The sequence below is a fragment of the Herpailurus yagouaroundi genome, unplaced genomic scaffold (genome assembly GCF_014898765.1).
Source record: "Herpailurus yagouaroundi ecotype Mexico unplaced genomic scaffold, PumYag 28, whole genome shotgun sequence".
Taxonomy (NCBI): Eukaryota; Metazoa; Chordata; class Mammalia; order Carnivora; family Felidae; genus Herpailurus; species Herpailurus yagouaroundi.
The window spans coordinates 159,900,539-159,910,461 of record NW_024412376.1 but is presented as its reverse complement, the minus strand read 5'-3'; positions in this window follow the sequence as shown (position 1 = coordinate 159,910,461).

Here is a 9,923-nt window from a genome sequence, read left to right as displayed (position 1 = left end):
TGTGAAATTCTCAAAAATGTTGTAACTCTCTTTATATGAATCCACCATGCTCATGACTGAGATGGTTACAATAAAACCGGGCTTGTGTATATGGGGGTGGGGTGGTGCACAGAAGAGACAAAGAAATCCTATTTTAATGCTAGATTTTAAAGGACACTGTTAGCTGGAAAGGAAACTCACAGAGTCTCAGTTACAAAAAAATGCAGCAGTTACATTTTGGAAACCTGTATGTTAATTTCTGGTGCATGGGCTTATGCACCTCTTCCTCGCTACAACGTAGTCTGGCATTTGCTCTCCAAGTTCTTAAGGAAAATTATAGAGCAGTGCAGGGAGTTGGGGAGAGGCCAATGCCCAAAGGTGAGAGAGAAATTTAATTATGACACAAAGGATATGACCTGAGGTAGCAATGCTTATAAGAAAAACTGTCTTAACAGGAGAACAGTTAAACTTGACTGAATTCAACCAATTGAACTGATAAAAAGCTAATTATGGTATTTTTTTTTACCCCACTTTGCAGAATGAGCATCTGTTTTATTGCAGAAATACTGGTTTGATTCTGTGGCGCTGTCCAGAGCAATGGAGCATATCATGTAATATAAAAAATGTGTTCCATATTATCTTTCAAACATCTGAAAACCTCCAAATCCCCAAGCACCGTGGTCCCTTTGGCTTCTCCTCTTAAACAAGCTCCTACACAGCGGACAAAAACTTCAGGGAAATGATCCTTTTTACGATATTGCCAGAGAGAGAGAGAGGATTGCTTTCCCTCTGGGCTCCCATTTTGCACCTGCCTTCGCATAGAAGTGGAGTGATTGTCCTAACATCACACAATTACACAGATTTAGGAATCAAGCTCAGATTCCGAGCCCTTAGAAAGGGTGAGGAGAGGCGAATAGAAATAGAAAAAGGAAGTGTCAAGTATAAGCAGAACATCCATCTAGATGCTCAACTGTCTGGAAATGCCTGGTTCCAGAAAAATCAGAGAAGCACGCGTGTTTCGTTCTGTAATCCCCGTGCGAAGTAGGGCACCCTTGAGTCATCTGCTGTTACAGAGGGGATGTTGGCCAGGCTGGGCTCCTAAATGGCTGTTTAACCTTCCATGCGGCGTATTTCTAGTCTGTTTCTTTATCCCTTTAACTGCTCCCCTCTCCCCAGCACAGCTCCTCCTAGAGTCTGTCATCACACCTCACCTATCCTGCATTGGAGCCCTAATAAGTTTCTTTTTGCCACAGGGAGCTTATTGCTAAGACTTTAATGAGCTGCAGATTGCATTTACTTCTCTGGTAAATTGTTCATTACCCTTGCAAGGAAAGACACATTTTTGCCATTTTCATTATTTGAGACACTCATGTTAAATCACCGTATGTGCACTTGTATTTTATTTTATTTGCACCCATACATATCCATCCTTCAATTTCAATTATAAGAAGAATAAAATATTTACAATGTTCTGCCACCTTTAAATTTCTCAAATGAATTTTCTGAGCATTTTTCAGCTATAATAATTTTCTTCCAAAGACTGTTTCAATTGAATTCATAAAATGTCACAATACATGATACATGTACACCCTAATAGTGAAGAACTCCTGATTTTGGAGACAGGCTGGCTTGCCTTTTACAAGATGTGCTTCTGGTTACTAGATGTCGTTTACTTCAACTGTTCAATACCAGTAACAATGGTTAATATTTATGCCACGCCCCCTTAATGCAAGGTACTGTGAGCATTTAACATGCATTTTCCTTTTGCAGCTCTATGATAATCATATGGGATGAGCACAAATATCAGTCCCATTTTACAGATGAGAAATCTGAAGTACAGAGACGTCAAGCCGTCTGCTCAAACTCACACAGTTATTGGGGCACCTGGGTGGCTCAGTCGGTTAAGCATCCAACTGCAGCTCAGGTCATGATCTCATGTCTCATGAGTTCCAGCCCCGCATCAGGTTCTGTGCTGACAGCTCAGATCCTGGAGCCTACTTCGGGTTCTGTGTCTTTCTCTCTGTCCCCCTGCTGCTTGCACTCTGTTTCTCTCTGTCTCAAATGAACAATATTACTTTTTTGAATCACACACTTCGTAAACAGAAGACTGGGATTCAAACCCAGGCAAGGTACCTCCAAAGTCCACTCCTAGGGTCATGTTCTTTCAAATTCAGGTTTCCTCTTTTGTAAAATGGGGGGTAATGTTACGGACCTGAGGGTGTTCTTGAGAGAACAAGGAGAAAGAATGGGGCTGAAACACGCAGCACAATGCCTGACTGGTGCCCAATGAGGACTTTTTCTAAAGATCACCATGAGGAACTTCCCAAGGTTACAAGCAAGTAAACAGCTCAAAGGTATTCAGGAACTTAAGGGAAAAGTCAAACAAATGATCATGACTTTAGGGGAATTTAGAAGTTGGGAACAACTAAACATGAAGATTGACATTTTGGGGAATAGGACCTCATCTCGACTTCCAGAATCCCTGATGTATTAAAACGAACAAACAAACAAACAAAACCTCAGAGACAAAAAAAAAAAAAAAAAAAGGAAAACAATGTAGGACTACTTACATTGGTTTTTCTAATCTCCCCAGGTTATTTTTCCCTGCTTTTTTCTTACATTCACTTTGTTCTTCCTAGAAATTTTCCAGGGATAAAGCAAAACTCTAAATGCTTTGTCATGGTTTATGAAAGGAAAGAAGCATCTTTCCAACGCCCCCCTCTGGGCCAAGACCTTAGCTTAGCTCACTGGACCCTCTCACACTGTCACGAGAACGATGCAATCACCCCACACTACAGATGAGGACATTTGCCTCAAGTCCATGGAACTGACCTTACCCTCTATCTTGCCTTCAATCCCGAGATAAGCTCAAAGGGGTTCACTCTCATGTGGACCCATAAGTAACACAGTCTACATCAACAAAGAAAACCCCGCGCGTCAGATTTCAAGAAAAATCCTTCCATTTGTTTATTAATTCAGGAAGCGCTCTCCTCTCACAGCTCTGTGTCTGCTCCCTTGGGGAAGAGAAACCAGTCTTTGCGCGTTGTTTTTGTGGCTACAGATTGACCCTTGGTTTAGCGCACCTCCTTGTCAAGTGCCTGGGGCTTCTTGCTGTATTTGGATTTTGACCCCCCAGCATCCATTTGCTAACTTTTGATTCTCCTGGTTAGACTCGACGAGATACAGATGCCGTGAGCTGAGCGGCGCCTTCAGTTCTTGTCCCGGCGCCCGCACCGTGCTTGCAAACAGCCCGAATCCCCCTTCCCCACCTTGTCGTGTCGGCCTCTGCTGTAGGAGGATTGCGCTAACTTAATCTTAATCCTGAGCCACAATCGTCCTGTTCTCCACTGCCACCTTGCCTTGCCCTTCTTCTCCTTCTTTTGCTAAGCGTATTTTTTTAGGCTGAGAGAGACAGAGACAGAGTCACTTGGGGAGGGGCAGAGAGAGAGGAAGAGAGAGAATCCCAAGCAGGCTCTGCACTGTCAGCACAGAACCTGACTTGGGGCTGGAACCCATGAACCTGCGAGATCCTGACCCGAGCAGAAACCAAGAGCTGATCCCTCGACGGACTGAGCCACCCAGGTGCCTCAAGCTTTTCCCTTCTTATAAGATGGAAACGAGCTCACTTATTTCCAGAATGACGTGGTTTTATTTTTTCCCCTTTTCTGGACTGGTAGAAAATAATGAAAGCTCAAGTCCTAAACACAGAGATGGGGGAAGTTGAAGTTCTCTTTTTATATCAGACATCTAGGCTCCCTGGAGGCTCTCCCAGACCTGCTTTTCCTTCACTCTAGAACTGTCTCCTGGCAAGGCATTCTTTTTGGCAGTTTTTTTTTCTTTTTCTTTTCTTTTTTCTTTCTTTTCTTTCTTTTTTTTTTTTTTTAACACAGTAATGTAGGTAGGTTGATTTCAAAGTCTTCGGGTGAATTAGTTTAATGATATGTCCCGGAGGACACATTACCTCAATGGAAAAGAGCCAAGAGGGGAGTAGGTACTTAGCATTAGCAAGTAAGTAGATAGGAGTTTGCATCCGGTCATAAAAACCCACATGAAAGAAACAGGCAAAAAAAGCCTGGATCTGACTCTTTAAAAAAATTTTTTTAACGTTTATTTATTTTTTTTGGGACAGAGAGAGACAGAGCATGAACAGGGGAGGGGCAGAGAGAGAGGGAGACACAGAATCAGGCTCCACGGTCTGAGCCATCCGCCCAGAGCCTGACGCGGGGCTCGAACTCACGGACAGCGAGATCGTGACCTGGCTGAAGTCGGACGCTTAACTGACTGCGCCACCCAGGTGCCCCTGGATCTGACTCTTTAGAGAGAGACCCTGGCTTAGTCATGTCATCCAAATAGGATTCAGCTTCCTTCAACTGTGCTAAATGCCCATGAGATTCCGGTTTAAATTGAAAAGTCCTACTGAGAGAGAAGCAGGTGATGGCATTGCTACAATGCACAGCCCCCTTGTCTCTCTCCTCCCAGCCTCACTTCTCTGTAACAATGAACCCTCGTCCTGAGCGTGGGTTTCTAACACCGCCTCATCTTGAGGACGTAGTCAACCGATGGCAGCCTTCCCCCAATTCTGATTGTGCTCGCTCTCCAATATCTTTATCATCTCTTCCTCTACTGGCTCTTTCCATAAAGGAATTAAAGCACTTTGGGCTCTCTCTATGCAAGAGGGGAAAAATTGTGATTTTCTCTTGGCCCCATGACTCCTGTAGGTATTGCGAACTCACTGCCCTCCTCCAAGAGCCAACCGTGCCTTTTTTCTAGATGTTTCCCCACTGTATCCAGTCTCCTAACCCCTTGTCTTCTTGTTTTTTCCCTTCTCTTCTGGTTTTCCTTTTTAAATATTTTTTGTTGTTGTTGTTGTTTTTCTTCTGGGAGCCACCTTTATATGGCCACTACTATTTTTATTTAAAGACATTATTTGTTGGCTCTGGGCAGAAAAGGTAAGAATTTAGCTAATTTCTTTTTCTCTCTGTTCCTTTGCCATTTTGACAGTTACTTCTCTCCACTTCTTTCCTAAGTCATCAATTTTATGTTGTCTTTGTGGTTACCCATTATTTACAAGAAAATATGAGCACACCCTTCCTTTGTCTTTACCTACCCTCTGCCGTCTCCCATCCTCTGTAAACTGTACGTTGACTTTTACATTGCAAAAATGCATAACATGTATTTTCTGTTCTCTAAACATTATTCCATCTTCTGGTTTGTCAAAGGTTGATCCCTAAAGTTGTACATAAACCAGTGTTATTTCCATTTAACTTTTTTGCATAGTTGAAATTTAAAAAGAAAACGTGTATTTTTACACTCTTGAGAATTTTTTATACCTTCTTAGTAATTCTAATAGCTGGGATTCACCACATATCTCCTTTTGCAGTTTATAGATTTAATATTTTAATTTAGACCACCAGCTTTCTGGGCGTGATTTTCAACAGTGACTTTGTGCTCTAACTAATATCTACCTCAAGCCATATTTTGCTATTGTCCATCCTATAAATTTTGTTGTAATTTAAGGCATGCAACTGTGTATAATATTAAAACAATTTCTACAGTTACGATAGCATGAGTATTTGGGGGAGGAGGGCTTTTACTGAATTCAAACTATAAAACACATGTCTTTTGAGAAGCACATATTCATGAGAGATTAAATATTTAATATATTTTTTATTTAGAGAGGAAGATGGCCTTATACTTGGCTAAGCATATTTTTTAAAGGTAGTAATAAATAACAGAATGTTCAGCCCTTACCAGTTCACCCTTTTTTAGAGTTATCTAAAGAACCGAGGTGAGTGGAATTTTTCATATATCGAAATGAGATTGGAAAGACACATTTGAAGATGCTCTATGGTATAATGGAAACACTCCATACTCCCGTTTCTCTATCACTGCTTTATTATATATAACACCCTATAAAATCATAGTTGTTTTAATCTCCCTTTTCATAATCATTATCATGGTTGTCATTTTAGCATTAAAAAAAGATCAAATTAATCTACAGCAATCTCTGGGTCTCCCTCATTTCCAAACCCATTAGCTTTATTATGTTTTTTTTTTTTAATTTCAGCTTCATTGAGGTATAATTGACATATAAAATTGTAAGATATTTAAAGTGTACATCGTGGTGATTTTATATACATATACATTGTGAAGGGATTCCCCCCTGCCCTCTAGTTAATTAACACATCCATCACCTCACAGATTTGCTTTTTTATGTGTGTAAGAACACTTAGATTCTACTTTCTTAGCAAATTGTAATCATACAATACAATAGCATCAACTAGAGTCACAATGTTGTACATTAGATCTTCAGACCTTGTTTATCTTCCAGCTGAAAATGTGTACCTTTAACCAACTTCTCCCTATTTTCCCCAAACTGCAGCCAGCCACTAGCAACCACTGCTTTTCTCTGATTCTTTGAGGTTAACTTTTTTTTCTTAGATTCCACACATAAGTGATACCGTGTGGTGTATGTCTTTGTCTGTCCAGCTTACCTCACTTAGATTGATGCCTTCAAGGTCCATCCATGTTGTGCCACATGGCAGGGTTTCTTTCTTTCTAATAGCTGAATAATATTCCACTGTGTGTGTGTGTGTGTGTGTGTGTGTGCGCGCGTGTGTGTGTGTGTGTGTGTGTGTGTGTGTGTGTAATTGATCTCACATCTTCTTTGTCCATTCATTCATTGATGGCGCTTTGGTCATTTCCCTCTCTTGGCTACTATAAATAATGTTGCAATGAACATGGGAGTGCAGATGTGTCCAGCTTTCATTCCCTTTGGATATACCCAGAAGTGTGATTCCTGGATCACATGATAATTCTATTTTTAATTTTTTTTTTGAGGAACTCAACACTGTTTTCCATGGTGACTGCACCAATCTGTATTCCCACCAATAGTGCATAAGTGTTCCCCCATTTTCTGAATCCTTGCCAACATCACTTAACACTTTTCTCTATATGGTCACTATTCTGGCAACTGTAATGTGATATCTCACTGGTTTTGATTTGTATTTCCTTGATGATGTGTGATGTTGAGCATGTTCTCATGTATCTGTTGGCTATGTGAATGTGTCCTTTGGAGATGTCTTTTCAGTCCCTTTGCTCATTCTTTAATTAGATTCTTTGGCTACTTTTGCTATTAGGTTGTATGAGTTCTTTGTATATGCTGGATATTAATCCCTTATCCAACAGGCAATTTGAAAATATCTTGTCCCGTTCTGTAGATTGTCTTTTTATTTTGCTGATGGTTTTCTTTGCTGTACAGAAACTTTTTAGTTTGATGTAGTCACATTTGTTAATTTTTGCTTTTGTTGCCTTTGATATTGGTGTTAAATTGAAAAACATTATTGCCAACACCAACATTAAGGAGTTTATCCCTTATGTTTTCCTTTAAGAGCTTTATGGCTTCAGATCTTACGTTCCAGTGTTCAATCCATTTTGAGTTAATTTTTGTGTTTGGTGTAAGATAGGGATGTGGTGTCATTGTTTTGCATGTTGACTGTCCAGTTTTCCCAACACCCTTTATTAAAGAGATTATCCTTTCCTCATTGTATATTCTTGACTCCTTTGTTGTCAATTAACAGAACATATATGCTTTGGTTTATTTCTGAGCCTTTTATTCTATTCCATTGGTGGATGTGTCTATTTTTAATGCCAATACCATGCTGTTTTTATTATTACAGCTATGCAATACAGTTTGAAATCTATAGTAGAAAATGTGATGCCTCCAGCTTTGTTCTTCTTTTTCAAGATTTCTTTGGCTCTTTAGGGCCTTTTGTGATTTGTTGCAAATTTTAGGATTGCTTATTCTGTTTCAGGAGGCGGGGTGGAGAATGCCATTGGAATTTTAATAGGGATTGACTTGAATCTGTAGATTGCTCTGGAGAGTATGGACATTTAAACAATATTAATTATTCCAATCCAAGAACGTGGAATATCTTTCAATTTATTTGTGTCTTTTTCAATTTATTTCACCAACGTCCTATAATTTTCCATGTATAGAGCTTTCACTCCTTGGTTATAGTTATTCATAGGTTTTACTCCTTTTGTTGCAATCATAAGTGGAACTGCCTTCTTAATTTATTTTTCTGATAGTTCATTTTCAGTGTATAGAAATGCAGCCAATTTTTGTGTACTGATTTGGTATCCTGCAACTTCACTGCATTTGTCTTTTAGTTCTAACAATGTTTTGATGGAAACTTTAGGTAAGGCCACTAGCTTCAAATTCAGTGTGTATTAATTTCTAAAAGTACTCTTTCATTCATTTAGTCATATCCTAAAAGTTTGCTTCAATCCAAGGTCCCCCCCCCCACCCAGAGTTACTCACATGTTTATAAACTCTGACATGAAAAAAAAAATGAAAGAAAGAAAGAAAGAAAGAGAAAAGGGAAGGAAGGGAAGGGAAAGGAAAGGAAAGGAAAGGGGTGAGGAAGCAAGAAAACATACTAAAACTTCTCTTTGAAAGTAAAATATGTCACTTATACCTTCAGTGACTTCAAGCTTAGAATCTTTCGGCGCTCAGATGCAAGAGGAAGGGTCATAAAAAACATGGTTTGGTCTATAAAAGAAGGAAAGAGCTTGCCACCCTATATTTCAATCCATTTGATCCTACCACAGTACCCGCTCATTTTTTTAAATGTCATTTACTCGCGGCAGAGGCAAACAGTCTCACCTCCTGAAGGTGTTACCTTGTTAAGAAGCATAATGCTTTCCTAATAAAAATCCAGGTGATTTATAGCATGTACACAGAGGAAGCAGATTTGGGGTAAAAATTGACAGCTATGGAAGTATCAGAAATGCCAGCTGCTGCTCTGTGGTTCCCACTGGAAAGAAATTTGCCCTCTTGCTGGGAGCCATCTGTATAGGAGTAGAAAGACTCACTCCCAGGAAGTCTCACCGTATCTGTGGCTAAAATCATCTAAACAGACTCTTTTATGGTCCCTTCATGGTTTTTAATAACAAGGAAATTATTAGTACATGTTTTAATATCATTGCAGACAAGAATAACTGGAAATATCAAGTAATAACTAAACATTAAGGGTGCTGTGTTCAGAATGAAATTTGAGTATTCCTTCCTTTAGACACTGCTCTCTGATCACGCCTCACCCCAAGTGGGCTAAGGACCCCTCTCATGGTGCCCACCAGAGTATCCTTTGCTCAACCTTTGTAACAACTGATGCACTGTGCCTTAATTATTGTATCCCTTTCTGTTGTTAGCCAAAGGCAGAGATTGCGTCTCTTTGGAACGCACAACCCCAATATGTGGCTCAGTTCCTGGTGTATAATCGGCACTTAATAAATTTTAATGAATGAACAAACCTGCGTGGCACTGCACAGGCAGTTTCTCATCTGATTAGTACAATTATCCTGCTGAGTGAAAGCACAGACGATTTTATTAGCACCCCTTTTATATGGGAGTGGGAGCATAAAAAGCTCAGGGACACGATTTACAAAGGTTCCGCTGTGAATCAATGGCAGAGGGGGTACTCCAAGCTCTGCTCTCTCAAGCTGCTGACACTGCAGCACAAAGGTGACAGTGAGTGACAGGTCTAGTGCCCGGGTCTCCTCAGACAAGATGGGGAGTCAGGGACCTAGGCATTCCCTAAGCACTACGGTTTTGAGCAAACCACTTAGGCTCTATTTCCTCATATTACCTAGGTAGAGAAAGTGGGCAGACGGATGTGAAGGTGTGTTACAAAATAAAAACCCCAAGTAAACTAATGTTCTAGTCAATTATAATCCAAAATCATTTACAGTCCAAACATCCAGACATTTATAATCCAAACATTTATAATCCACACGGCCAAAAGCGGCCATTTCTTCATCCGTCCGGGAGAGTCTATTGAGACTCTAACTAGTTTCCTCGTTTCCACTCTTAATATCCACTCCCCTACAATACATCTTCCACGTGGTAGCTAAGTGACCTGTCCAACAGGTGAAGCTTGTGT